At 37.1% G+C, this 13,253-nt stretch overlaps 1 protein-coding gene across 1 annotated transcript in view; it reads right to left on the reverse strand.

Moving 5' to 3' along the window:
* Positions 1-10,785, reverse strand: part of CDH18 (cadherin 18) — a 575,460-nt gene extending 564,675 nt beyond the window's left edge. Inside the window, exon 1 of the mRNA XM_075142498.1 lies at positions 10,485-10,785. The gene's annotated coding sequence lies outside the window, so the exon portion shown is untranslated. The remainder of the gene's footprint in view (positions 1-10,484) is intronic.
* Positions 10,786-13,253: the final 2,468 nt, after the last annotated feature.

A 13,253-nucleotide genomic window follows, 5' to 3' on the forward strand; every position in this document is an offset into this window, starting at 1 on the left:
CTGAGAGTAGGACATCTTATGTTAATATTGAATTTTCCTAGTTGATGCATATTGAGAAAGCACAGAACTGCAGCTAAATCCAGAATGGTTAAAGCGTCATCTACAATGAAAGAGTGCTACAGGGTGACCTAATTAGAATTAATTTAATACCCAAATTCAAGATTTATGGAAAGGTACTGAAATGGAATAAATTCATAACTAAAGTAAAGTCACTTACAAAAGGCAGACGAATCATGAAGAGAACACAGATAAAAGCATTTTTCTGCCCACATGAAATATTTATCTAATTGATGTGTAGAGTACCTATCACTTCAGTGGCTAGAGGCTCATCTCCAAAAAAACCCAACCAACCAAACAAAAAAACACTGCAAAAAAAAACCCAAAACAAAATCCCCAAAGCCTTCAACAATTCTTATCCCAAAAAATAAGAAATTCCATATTGCTACAGACTGGAGTGGCTGAACTTATGTTCTTCTTTTCTTAATAAAGTATAGTCTTTGTTTCCTGCCCTACCCACTCTGCCCCTTCACCCACCCACCCACCCCCCCCCAAAAAAAAAAAAAAAAAAGAAAAGAAAAAAAAGAGAGACAGAAATCCCTCTCCAAAGAAAAGAAAACCTGAGAAAAGTGATATGGACTTTGAGAAACCAAATTAAAAAAAAAAAAAAAAAGAAGAAAAAAGAAACTACAGTTAAATCAAGACACTAGCAGCTTACTGGTCCTGGGTACAAGAAGTTTTTATTTTAAAATAGGTATCTTCAGCAGAGAACACTTGGAACCGATTTTGCAGTATACCTTCCAAGAAAATGCCAGTTGCTTTTCAGCAAAAGTTCTAGTCTTGCAACATTGTGTAAGATCAATGGTTGGTTTCTCAATATGTAAGTGCAGCCATGTCATGCAATAGAAACAAAGTAGCATTGACCTATAAGAGATCCAAATACCATGCAGGCTGAAATACCTGATGCTGTGTCAGGTAATTCATGACTCTTTTTTTACGTCTTAACTATGATTTTTGCTCTTCATTTCTACTTTCAGATACATATATATTTGTTACATGTAATACTTTCACATATTGTTCAGCATTTCTCTCTGGATTTTAGTGTAGATCTAAAACTTCTCCAGATATCTTGTGAAAGTAAAGAAAATGAATAGTTAGAGAAGTAGGAAACACTGTAGTGATATTCCTCAGATTTGCATAGCCACTAAGAATGAACTTCAAATTACTGTCTGAAAAAATATTCATGGCTGAAACATTCAGTGATTCCTCTTGAGAATGTTAAACCATGACAGAGTCAAAGAAAATACATGAAGGGAAACCAGAATGGGGAATTACAGTATGTCATTTATTTCTTGGTAACTGTCTATATGCATACTCTTATGCCAAGGTTTATATGAAGTAATAAAAGATACCTCTCCTCAATGAAAGGTGTTTAAACTGTTTTGCATGATAAAAGCTTGTGGGTGAGTTAATCCTGACATTCACTTCTTGCACATACCGGTGTGTATCGATCACACAAACCGACAGCGTTCTTGCAGTGGGGCTTCTCCAAAGTTTTGGCAGGAACATGTATTTATGAAACAGGTGAAGAAGTTCATGGGTTTCATATATATATATATTTATTAACAAAAAAATTTGGTAGAAATTTAGATGCCTGAGAGAATTACTAAGAGTCATCAGACTAAGAGTTTAATAACTGGATTTTTTGTGGTTTTGTTTTAAAGTGATATGTAATATAGTTAGATAGGATTTGTATATACTGTTTTCTCTCTGGCTAGTACCATTTGATCTAATTCTTTAAGTTATTAAGAAGTTTGATATGTCCTAGGCATGTTGCATTTGCTGCACTTGCGCAAGACATTGAAAAGATGAGTTAGAGTGGGGAGGAGGTTGCACCTTATGTTGAAGGCAGGTGTGTGTGTGTATATAATTATCTAGTTGCTCCCCAGAAAAGTGTGCAATCCTAGAGTAAGGTACAACTTCAGTTTGAACGGTTTTCCACAACAGTATGAAAATAATTTGGGACAAGATCTACTAATTGTATCCCTGCACCACTTCACTGATGCCGTCTTCCTGGTCCCATGTATCTGGGAGTTAGTCAGGCAACAGGTAAGCAGTTGTCCAAGGTCTTAGATATGTTGTGACAGTCAAACAATACATGGATACATAACACAAAAAGAACATTTCTATCCCCAGAGTGTTATCTCTGACCTTCAAAGTAATGTCTGCATGACACATCTGCTTGGAGAGGCTTCTGGCCATGCAATCCAGGAACGATTTTCCTTTTTTAATGGACACTGTAGAGCTTTCATGCTTTATTCCAGCTTTGCTAGTGATAAGCAGCTTCATCACAGCTATAATTCTGGCCACTGATATTTGTTTTATTGGCATAAGGTAATAAAGAACACATACTGATCACATTGCTGCAATTTTGCCAGTTAAATTCTGTACTTCCCTACAAGATGCTGTTTGAAAATCATCCAGTAAGTGCTTGATGTACAACAGTGCGTAGTATTAATGGGCAAACATCCATGATTGGGTGCCTTGAATATCATCCAAGCTTACCTGAAGCTGCTTCAAATTTTCTGTGTCTCAAAATAGAGCAGGGATTTTGAAAGTAGGTTTCCCTGTAATATGTTTGCTTGTGATTTCATTTAAGAAGATAATTTCAAATGCTGGTTTCCCATACGGTATTGAGAAGGTATAGTCTGTTATAAGTCAAATGACAAAAATATGAAGGATGCTTTTATATTATTTAATCTAACTCAAGAAAAATGCACTAGATACAGGAATTGTCAGGCAATGTAAAAAAAAAAAAAAAACAACAAATAGTAATATCCATTCACTTTCGCTTAAGTTATATGTTTTTCTATGCTTGTGTACAAGCCAATGAGTTTGTTCTTATTTCCAGTTGAAAGTTACAAAATTGATTTCAGAACTGTCCCTACATACCTATCAGTACAGCAGTGTTGCAAAGAGCTAAGAACTATTGATGGGTCTTAGGAAGCAAGAAAGAGCAAAGCACTACAAGGTATTTTCAGTACTTTTTAGAACTCTGTAAAGTCTATGTACCCCTATGAAAAACAGATTTATGGAACAATTAAAAGTAAGATAATGTATTGCTTTTTTGCTTTCTGGCATACATAATTTCCATGGGCTACAAAATATTCATACTGTCATTGCTAAATATTCACAGCCACAAAGAGCTGTTATTACTGATTGCTGCACAGTATTAAGAACAAACTTATTGTTTCACTATGTTCAAGGAAATATTTTGTTACAATAGTTTTTGATAGTTAACTGTGTTCATTTTTGACATCTTGCCCAAAGGTGAATTTGTGGGGGTTTTTTGTGTGGAGTTTTTTTAGTGGTATGTTTGGGGTTTTGGTTTGGTGGTGTTTTTTTGTTTGTTTGTTTGTTTTTGTTTTGTTTTGTTTTGTTTTTCCCCTGTTTAATATCTGATGACTGGAGGGAAGAAAAAAACTTCAGAGTCCCATCTTCTAAATCAGTTACAAAGAATTCTGGGGGAAAAAGAGGAAGATGTATAAATAATTAAGAGGTTGCCATAGCTTTGTTAATGCTGTAAGCACATTAATTCTCAGTGTTACTAATCTGCCAGAGAATGACAATGAGATACTTCTCACTATCAGCTGCTCTGCAGGACTTTGTTCACTTACTTTATATCCCACAGACCAGTGTTAATAATTGCTGTTCAGAGAAAGATTTGTCCATGCCTTGTTCCAGTGCCAAACATAATCAGTGTTTTGCAAAGCAACAGCACTTTTGGCTCAGTTCTAAATATTTTGAGATTCAAGTAAACCCAAAAATTTTAAGAGCTTTTCTCCAAACTGTACTGGGTGCTTCAATGGTATTTTGTTGCATGCAGCACAGCAAAGCCTTTCTGCTATCTCACTGCATTAAAGGAGATGATGTTAACCAAATATTTTCAATATCAGGGAAAATAATATCTTGTTGTTAGGATCCTGGCATCTGATGATCTGCTGAGCTGCATTTTTTGGTGGCACTTTCCTCATAACTTGTACCCTCAAGTGACTTCAGATCACAAGTGATAAACCCTTTTTTTCTATGGAACACAGAGAACACGGTTGGGTTCTACATGGCTGTATTGTTAAAAATTGCAAATTCACAATAACAGGTATATATACACCTATGTGGAATACAGATAGTAAAGTATAAGTTTAAATATAGGTAGATGTAGAGATATATTTTATATATATATAGGTTTAACCCAGGGATTATATGCAAACATGAGGAAGCTGCAGGTTGCTCTTTCAATGCAAGTTACATAAACAGGAGTTGGGAAAGACCCCCATTTGCTAAGTTATGTTATTTTTTTCCAGTAAAGCAATTAAGAGCAAGAGCTCTTGCTTTTTCATAGAATCATAGAATCATTAATGTTGGAAAAGACCTCAAAGATCATTGAGTCCAGCCGTCAACCCAACACCACCATGGCCACTAAACCATGTCCCTAAGCACCTCATCTACACGTCTTTTAAATACCTCCAGGGATGGTGACTCAACCATCTCCCTGGGCAGCCTGTTCCAAGGCCTGATCACTCTTTCAGTAAAGAAATTTCTCCTAATGTCCAATCTAAACCTCCCTTGGTGCAACTTGAGGCCATTTCCTCTCGTCCTGTCGCTTCTTACTTGGGAGAAGAGACCAACACCCACCTCACTACAGCTTCCTTTCAGGTAGTTGTAGAGCGCGAAGAGGTCTCCCCTCAGCCTCCTCTTCTCCAGGCTAAACAACTCCCGTTCCCTCAGCCGCTCCTCATAAGACTTGTGCTCCAGGCCTTTCACCAGCTTCGTTGCCCTTCTCTGGACATGCTCCAGCACCTCAATGTCCTTCTTGTAGTGAGGGGCCCAAAACTGAACACAGTATTCGAGGTGCGGCCTCACCAGTGCCGAGTACAGGGGCACGATCACCTCCCTGCTCCTGCTGGCCACACTATTTGTGATACAGACCAGGATGCCATTGGCCTTCTTGGCCACCTGGGCACACTGCCGGCTCATGTTCAGCTGGCTGTTGACCAACACCCCCAGGTCCTTTTCCTCTGGGCAGCTTTCCAGCCACTCTTCCCCAAGCCTGTAGCGTTGCATGGGGTTGATGTGGCCGAAGTGCAGGACCCGGCACTTGGCCTTGTTGAACCTCATACAGTTGGCCTCAGCCCATCGATCCAGCCTGTCCAGGTCCCTCTGCAGAGCCTTCCTACCCTCGAGCAGATCAACACTCCCGCCCAGCTTGGTGTCATCTGCAAATTTACTGAGGGAGCACTCGATCCCCTCATCCAGATCGTTGATAAAGATATTGAACAGGACCGGCCCCAAATCTGAGCCGTGGGGAACACCGCTCGTGACCGGCCACCAACTGGATTTAACTCCATTCACCACAACACTCCGGGCTTGGCCGTCCAGCTAGTTTTTTACCCAGTGAAGAGTGTACCTTTTTTTTTGTTGCATTATGATGTGTATTTTAGTCTATGCTGTTTCTATTTGTCTTTAAAATGTTTTGACAATACATCATCAATTGCTTTTATAAACTTCTCTACTTCTAACATCTAGACATATGAAGGATACCCTGAATATATTATAGAAAAGCATGAAACAGGAAAAAAAATCTTAACTATTTCTTATTTGAGTACATGCCTGAAGAATAGTTTTTTATCAATCTTTAAACATTCATCAGAGACAAATGATTTATTCTTGCTTAATAGAGCACCCCAGACTGTTGCAAGTTTCATTAGCTGAAGTTTGAGTGACTTCTGTTTGCCATAATAATACTTTACATTTATACAACAATTTTCATTCAGAAGTATTTCAAAGTGCTTTGCATAGTGTGTGTATATAAGGGATAAATTAACCAACCAGTAAATTAGAGTTACCTCTGGAGTGAAGCTCTGCAGAAACTTTCTGGCAAGAATCTTGTATGAGTTTAATTTTTTTTTTTTAATGAAATTTCATTGATTTCAAGGAAGCAGAGCATACAATTGAATTCAACTGTGTTTTATAGAGGAGAAGAGAGTCTTACAGCTAGGGCACTTGACTCCAACCAAGAAGTGGTCTCTGTTACTTACTTCTGCCACAGACCCCCTGTCATCTTCAGGCAATTTGCTTAGTCTGATTTGGGCCTTAAAGTCAGGATAACTAATAATTATACCAGCTCAGCTTTGGTGATTGTTCATGTACACAGTTAATTACTTGAAATGCAAGCGAGTCACAGTTAACTTTAGCTGCCATTTAGCAATGAAAAAGCCCTCTTCCACTGATGGTAAGCTAATTTGTATGATGCTGTATTTGCTATGTGCTAACAACATAGTTACTGAAGATCATCTGCCATAAATCTGAACCATCAGTTATGTATCTCAGAAATAATATTTGATTTATTCCAGTTTTTGACAATTTTGATTATACTGCACGAACCTCAAACTAAGGCTGTTTCTCTGTCTATGCAACAGTAAACACAATGACTTCAGATCCTGGTTGGAATTTCTAGATGCTGTTTAACAGAACAAAGCTCTTCCTTGCACGTCATAAGATAGTTGCTATAAGCTGTGCATAAATTGAGAGACTATTCAGATCTGTAGTAAAACCAAGAAAGGACATAATTTTTTAGCTTAAAAAAACCCAAACCAAAACAAAACATAAAAAAATTCCAACTTGGCCAGATTATTCTCCTATGTCCTGAATGTAGAGCACCACAAAGGGTGTCAGTCCTTTTTTTGTTTTCTTTTTTTCTTGAATTGAGCTGGTAATATTGGAATCTCTCCCAGCTAAACAATGTAAAGTAGCAAGTTGGTCAGGGTGGGTAAAGTCATCTACCAACATGGCATTTTTTCTTTCAAGGTTGGCAGGAATAAGAAAATTCTTCACAACTAAAACAGTTGGACATTTTGCATGTCTTTTGACATTCATGTTTCCCCTAGCCTCACCTCAGCATGCTGCTGCAGTGCTTGCAACCACCTTGCTGTGCTTTACAACGAATCTATTACTTTTTCTTAACCTGCATTTGGCTCTTCAGTAGTTATTTCTAACTCCCACAAGGAATAGTACAAACTTCACAACTAATTTCAGGTACGGTGGTGCAATGAATTTGCAGGAACTGTTAAAGGCATAATAGACAGAACAAAGGATGTAAGAATTTGGTCCACAGTAACTTCAGTGCAGCTGCTCACATGAGTAAATGTTTGCAGAATTGAAACTACCTTTCTGTCTCGCCTTGTGCAATGAACAGTCATCCAAAAATCCTGGTGACATACTGTGCCCTTCTGAAAGCAAGCTGTGTATGTGAAAAGTATGTCTGTTCTGTATCAGTACAATATAACAGTACTCAACAGGATAACTTTTTTCCCAATACTAGCTGCACTGTTGGTCACAATTACTGGAATAAGTAAACTTAACCTTTTTGGACATTAGTGGTGCTTCATATTCAGTCTGATCAGCTGTTAACTTGATTTAGTAACCCCAGAGATTACTTCAAAGTACTGTGTTCTTGCTGAACGTCTTCCCTGCTTCTCCTTTATGGGGCACAAGATAACTTCAAAACATAACCATCTAACTGGCAGTAGAAGAGCTATCCTTCTTTAATTATCTGCATTAAAAACCCCAACCAACCAAAACAAACAAACAAACAAACCACCAAATAAACAATAAAGATTTGTAATTGCTCTGTATTATTAAAATGGTCTACACCCAGAATAAATTCATTCTAGCACGACTTTTTTTTGGTAATGGGACTAGTAACCAGCTATATCTGTTTAATGCAGTTTGCTGTGTGATATCATAGGAGGAAAGAGCCCCCTAATGGCTTCAAGTTAACTAGAAAATAAAAACAAATTTCACTTTCTGTGAGTTCAAGCTGGAAAGCAATGCAAAATTAGTTTCAAAAAGGCCAGGTAAGTCTTCTTGAGAAAAAGGTGATACAACTGAGTCAGTTTAAAATGTTGCAAAAGATCCAGATTAACAGCATTATAGACTGGAAAGAAAATGCACAATTTGTAATACGTAACCTCTTAAAATCTTTCTGATGTGAGTTTTTTCAGCTATTTTTCCTGAATCTGACAAAAGAAAATGCTTACACTGTAAATCTTTAATGCAGAAATGAATAACATATTTCATGAGTAGAAGCTTAACTAATTGTTTGGGCTTCTGATTTTCTTTTGTATTTTTAAAAAAATAATGTTCAAATGGAATATTTCCTTTGCAAAAATAAACATTTTTTAGCATTATTTGGAGTTTCATGGTTAGGATGTAACCTGAATACTAACCGATACTAATCTGGAGGGAATCATATCACTGTCTTTGAAATCACAGAATTAGCATTATTTTATTCCCCATCACAAAATTATAAGGTTTGTTTAAAGAACACAGATATAATAAACAAGGCTTTTCAGAGAGAAAAGAGAGAGATTAATAAGAACTGTAAAAAAGCTTTTGAGCATACATAAAAGATTATTTTTGCAAGTCAAACTGCACATGAAATACTTTGAGACAGGCCTTAAGTTTTGGATTATAGGCATCCGATTACCTTAGCTCCTCATAAAATTCTGTCTATATTTGGTAGATTTAACTCTCGATACCCAGGTCTTTGTTTTACTATTAAAATTTTCAGTCAGTTAATTAAAACATAAAGGGTTTCTCTCCATTATTTATGGTCAGATTCTGACACTCTGACTCCATAGTCAAGGGATGCAGTCCTCACCTCTTGCAGTATTTTATGGAGTAAAATACCACTCAATGAAAGCTAAGGTGGTAAAATGTGCCTGCAAGTGATTTTCTTGCTACCTGGAAAGAATTTCAGAAGGAAAAATTGAAATTGCTGACATGGATCAATTGTGTATATAAAAAGCAACATAGACATTATTCACAGAGAAAACAAAGAAATAAAACAGCACAGATGCTATAGCTTAAGTAACCCTTTGGTTTTGGCTCATCAGTTTACTTCTTGTTTTGCCGGTGCTTATTCATATAATAAATTATAGAAGATGAAGCTATTTCTTAAGCCTTGCATATGTTGTTTATGTGGTCACTTAGGTACCCCTTTCCTTCAAATTATTGTTAGTTTAAAAAAAAAAAAATCTATATATGCCTAAGGTCCCCAATATTTATAATGTCTTTTACAAATTATAAATTATCATTTTGGTAACTGCTGGAATTTCTCTTCACATTTGGGATTTTGAGACATCATTAAGTATTTGAGTGTGGTACTTTATAGAAATTTATAAAAAATAACTGGGTAGAGGAAGAGAAGAAAGTGCTTTTCTGTATTTGTGATGTGTTTGTCATTGGAAAAAATGGATTACAATTAGGTGCATAGTCTAGCAGCAATAGCCTGCTATAGGCAGTTTCTTAACCGGACAAAGCATTGGAAAGTTGTACTTGGCTGGGTGCAAATCTGCTTAAATGCTTGGGTTAATAGACTGATGCCTCTACTTCACTCAGAGAGAGTAATCACAAGAGCTGGTATATGAAAAATTCCTTTCAGTTTGGAGCATGGAGCAGAGTGCACAAACTGATGAGGAAGGCGATACAGATTATCACATTTGGAAGGAATGTGTTACTATTGAAGTGACAGTGCTGTCCTCTTAGCGTTATGCTCCTGTGGCCTATAAACCCCGAGTCAATCGACTTCCTGTCTTGCTACGTAACCAAAAGCTGGGTTATTTCTGTTTTAGCCTATCACCTTCAGATTCACAGCAACCTATCACAACCTATCACAGAAAAACCATTTCCAACACAGCTGAAGGAAATATGTAGAAAGTTTATGTAGAGCTAGGCAGTTAGGAGACAGTGGTGTCAATGTCACATCAAAACAAGCAATCAGTCCATGGGATGGCTGCTTCAAACATGCAGCACAGCATAATAGAACATCCCATGTTTCATATTTCAGGTCATAAGCCTTGATCTTCACTTTGCAGGCAGAATGTTAGCAATAACTACTGTATCTATAAAAAGATGGCAGTATAATGCCATATTATTTAAGGCAGATCATGTTTGCGCAGCAGAGGTAAGCTTGCAGTCAAAAGACGGATACTGTTTCAAACTACTGACAAGCACTGAGAAATCCTCCAGGTAAATGTTCTCTCTACCTGGCTTCACAACATGTACAATAATGAATTAATAATATTGAGAGAGTTTGTGTGCTGTTATTCCTCCAGACTGCTTAGCATGTGTGGGACAAGTTACACTAAAACATCACACAAGTAGTTAGAAATCATCTTTTCTGGCTGCTTCATTCCCATTTACTTGAAGGGTTAAGCATGATAAATACAATGCACAAACCATGTTCTGTTCTTAATCATCTTCAGATGTACATAATATTAGATACATATCATCTGTGATTGAAAGAAATTTAAGTGCAATAAATGCATTCTATAGACAGATGTCAAAGCTTGTATTTAACATGTAAGATACAAAAAGAATAATTCCTTTTTTTAGCTGCTCAGAAAAGCAAAGGATGATTTCCTTACCTGGAAGATCAAACTCTGTATATCATCAGTATTATGTGAGCTAAGGGGCAGGATGAATTTTTGTCTTCTGTAATAAGCCTTTCTTCAGAGATGCCAACATTAAGAGATGTAATTATAAGCAAAATGAACTATTCCAACGTCCAGTCTGTTATCAGTTGCACTGGCTTAGAGCTGTCATCCTCTTGCAAGTGAAAAAAGGTAGCTCAGCAAGTTGTCCACTGAAGGAGCTCGATATCAGTGTTATCAGGCACCAGCAGTGACATACTGATGCTATAGTGTGTACAGTCTCCCTCTATTGCGCGCTTGCTCTCCCTCTCTCTCACCCTGACGTTCACTCAGCTCTGAGTCTGAGCTCCTTCTGCTGCTGTATAATCAATCTAGCCTGTCTGAATCTAATAGGCCTCTATTTAACCAGCCAATCAATAGCACAGATTCTGCTGCTGCTCCCCAGGGTCTTTTCCAGGAGTGGTACAAACAATAAGAGTTTGGCCAGCAGTTTAACCAAGTATTTTTCATTATTTTATCTCCCTTAAAGAAAAATCGTTTAGGAGAACCCAGGTTCAAAGCTATCTTTCTCTCTGTGTTTTTTCATGAGAGTTATATAAACATGCACACTGTACTGCATGCATTCTGAACACTTTTAAATTTTTACCCATTATATATGTTTTAGAATACATATTAAAAAAATAAAGAAAGAAAGGAAAGAAAATACACACACATGCTCCCCCACCCCCCAATCTAGAAATGAACCTGCACGGCAAGCGTCAGGCTTTGTGTTCTGAAAAATCCAGTAGCAAGTTTTGTAACTTAGACCTGTTTATGGCAAGTGTGGAAATTAAGCATAAACCAAGAAGCAGGAGAATTGTGCTTCACAGACTGTGCTTCCAACCCCTGTCATCTTGAACTACCTTCTTTCCTACACTGTTTATGTTTCAGTTTTTATGATTCTTTTTTTTTTTTAAGAATTCATCTGTATGGAAACAATGTAGAATCAGATATGAGAGGAACTGGAGATACAATATCTACTCAGCAACAGATTCACAGCTTTTTCTGCTAAAGCGGTGATCAGAACTAACTGAAACATAGAGTTAGCAACAAATAGCTGTTGTATACTTGAAAAGCATACCCTATCTTGTACTGCACTGCGTTCCCCACATATGCAAGCAATAGACTACCCTTTAGTAGCTAAAAAAAAATAAATAAATAATCAGGATGGATATTGTGCAAAATGAGTATTGTTATACCAATAGACTGACAATAGTTTTTCTAATTTTTTTCTTTTTTTCTTTTTTTTTTTTGATTTAAGGGCACTAAATCATAAGAACATTGATTTGCAACCTGGTCATTCCGGTTGCAGTTCAAAATTATGAACCAACTTTCATGCTGAAGCAAACTGTGGGAAAGTACCTACTGTACTCCTGAGTCCAGAGGATAGGTTTCATCAGTCACAGGTGCTTTCACATTGCAGCATATTGACACTATTATATTGCTGTTCTATCATTTGAAACAGCAACTGTAACCAAAGAACACTAACTAAAGAAGTACAATGTATTTGGTGGTTTTCTAGAGAACATACTGTCCCATTCTTGGTGCGCCCTCATATATGATTCTTGCAGAAATTCATCTGATTGCTGCCAAAGAATCCAGAAATAAAGTGAGAGCTTTGACTTTCTGCCTTTTCAGTGTTTGGACTGTCCATCAGTCTAAGGACCTCTCAACACATCCATTGCATTAAGACCTTGTGCCTGGGATCCTGTCCTGAGAACTGGAACTTGCAGTCCAATTTTTTTATTCCATGGCTAAAATTGCCTCCTTAGAGAGTTAGCATAGGTCAAACCTCTTACTGAAGTATGAGCACTGTAGTCTAACATCAGAATCTGACATAAGCGCGTAAGCAAGTAGATGTATGGATAATTAAACTAAAGTTTCTTGTGACAACCTGGCTTATAGGAGTTTCTACTTGACTCACAGGATTTCTTATGTAAGCTCTTAGGAGTGGTCAAAAGGAGTTGTTCCTTTCCACTCTCTTTATCAAAAATCTCCCATTAAACACATTTACAGAGCCCTGTCAGATGGTTTATGGTCTACATAACCTACCTAGCAATCCAGACTTGAATAAACACAAGCTAGTGCTACCAAGTTGTCAATTTTATGTTATTAGTCTCTTGAAAATTCTAGTCAAAGACTGAAAGAGAAAGGCAGCAGGAAGAAAAAGACCCACTATTAAACTGGAGTTTGCAACACAAGAAAGAAATATACGGTGTTCATAAGCAATAAGGGATACTTCTAAGCCTATTCAGAGATACAGAGCTATCAGGAAAACATTTCTGTTTAATCTGAGTGTTTACACAAGAGTATGCGTAAGGTCCTATAATGCCAGAAAATAAAAATACGTTTATGCACTTGAATCTCTTTCAATGCACATAAAAAAAAAAAAATCCAGGAAACAACCAATGAAGTCACAGTATCCACAGCAAGTTCAGCTCATCCAATCTTAATATGAAATATAACAGTATCAACTACTAATCTCTGATTCCTCAGTTGCATATGGAATATCTCATTAATTGCAGCCTACAAAAGGCATGTAACAGATGTCTCAAGTAGTTTGAGTGGTCTGCATCAGCTAAGTGATGTTCGTGGAGAGAGAAAAAGATTAAAATGTGTAAATAAAAATGAAGATGGATAGAATTACGGTTGTACAATTGTATGAGTGAAGATCTGGTAGTGAAAGTGTGTAAGGCCTGTATAGTCCTATAGGTTGGAAGAAGG

This window comes from Calonectris borealis, chromosome 2 (genome assembly GCF_964195595.1).
Source record: "Calonectris borealis chromosome 2, bCalBor7.hap1.2, whole genome shotgun sequence".
In the NCBI taxonomy this organism is placed as follows: Eukaryota; Metazoa; Chordata; class Aves; order Procellariiformes; family Procellariidae; genus Calonectris; species Calonectris borealis.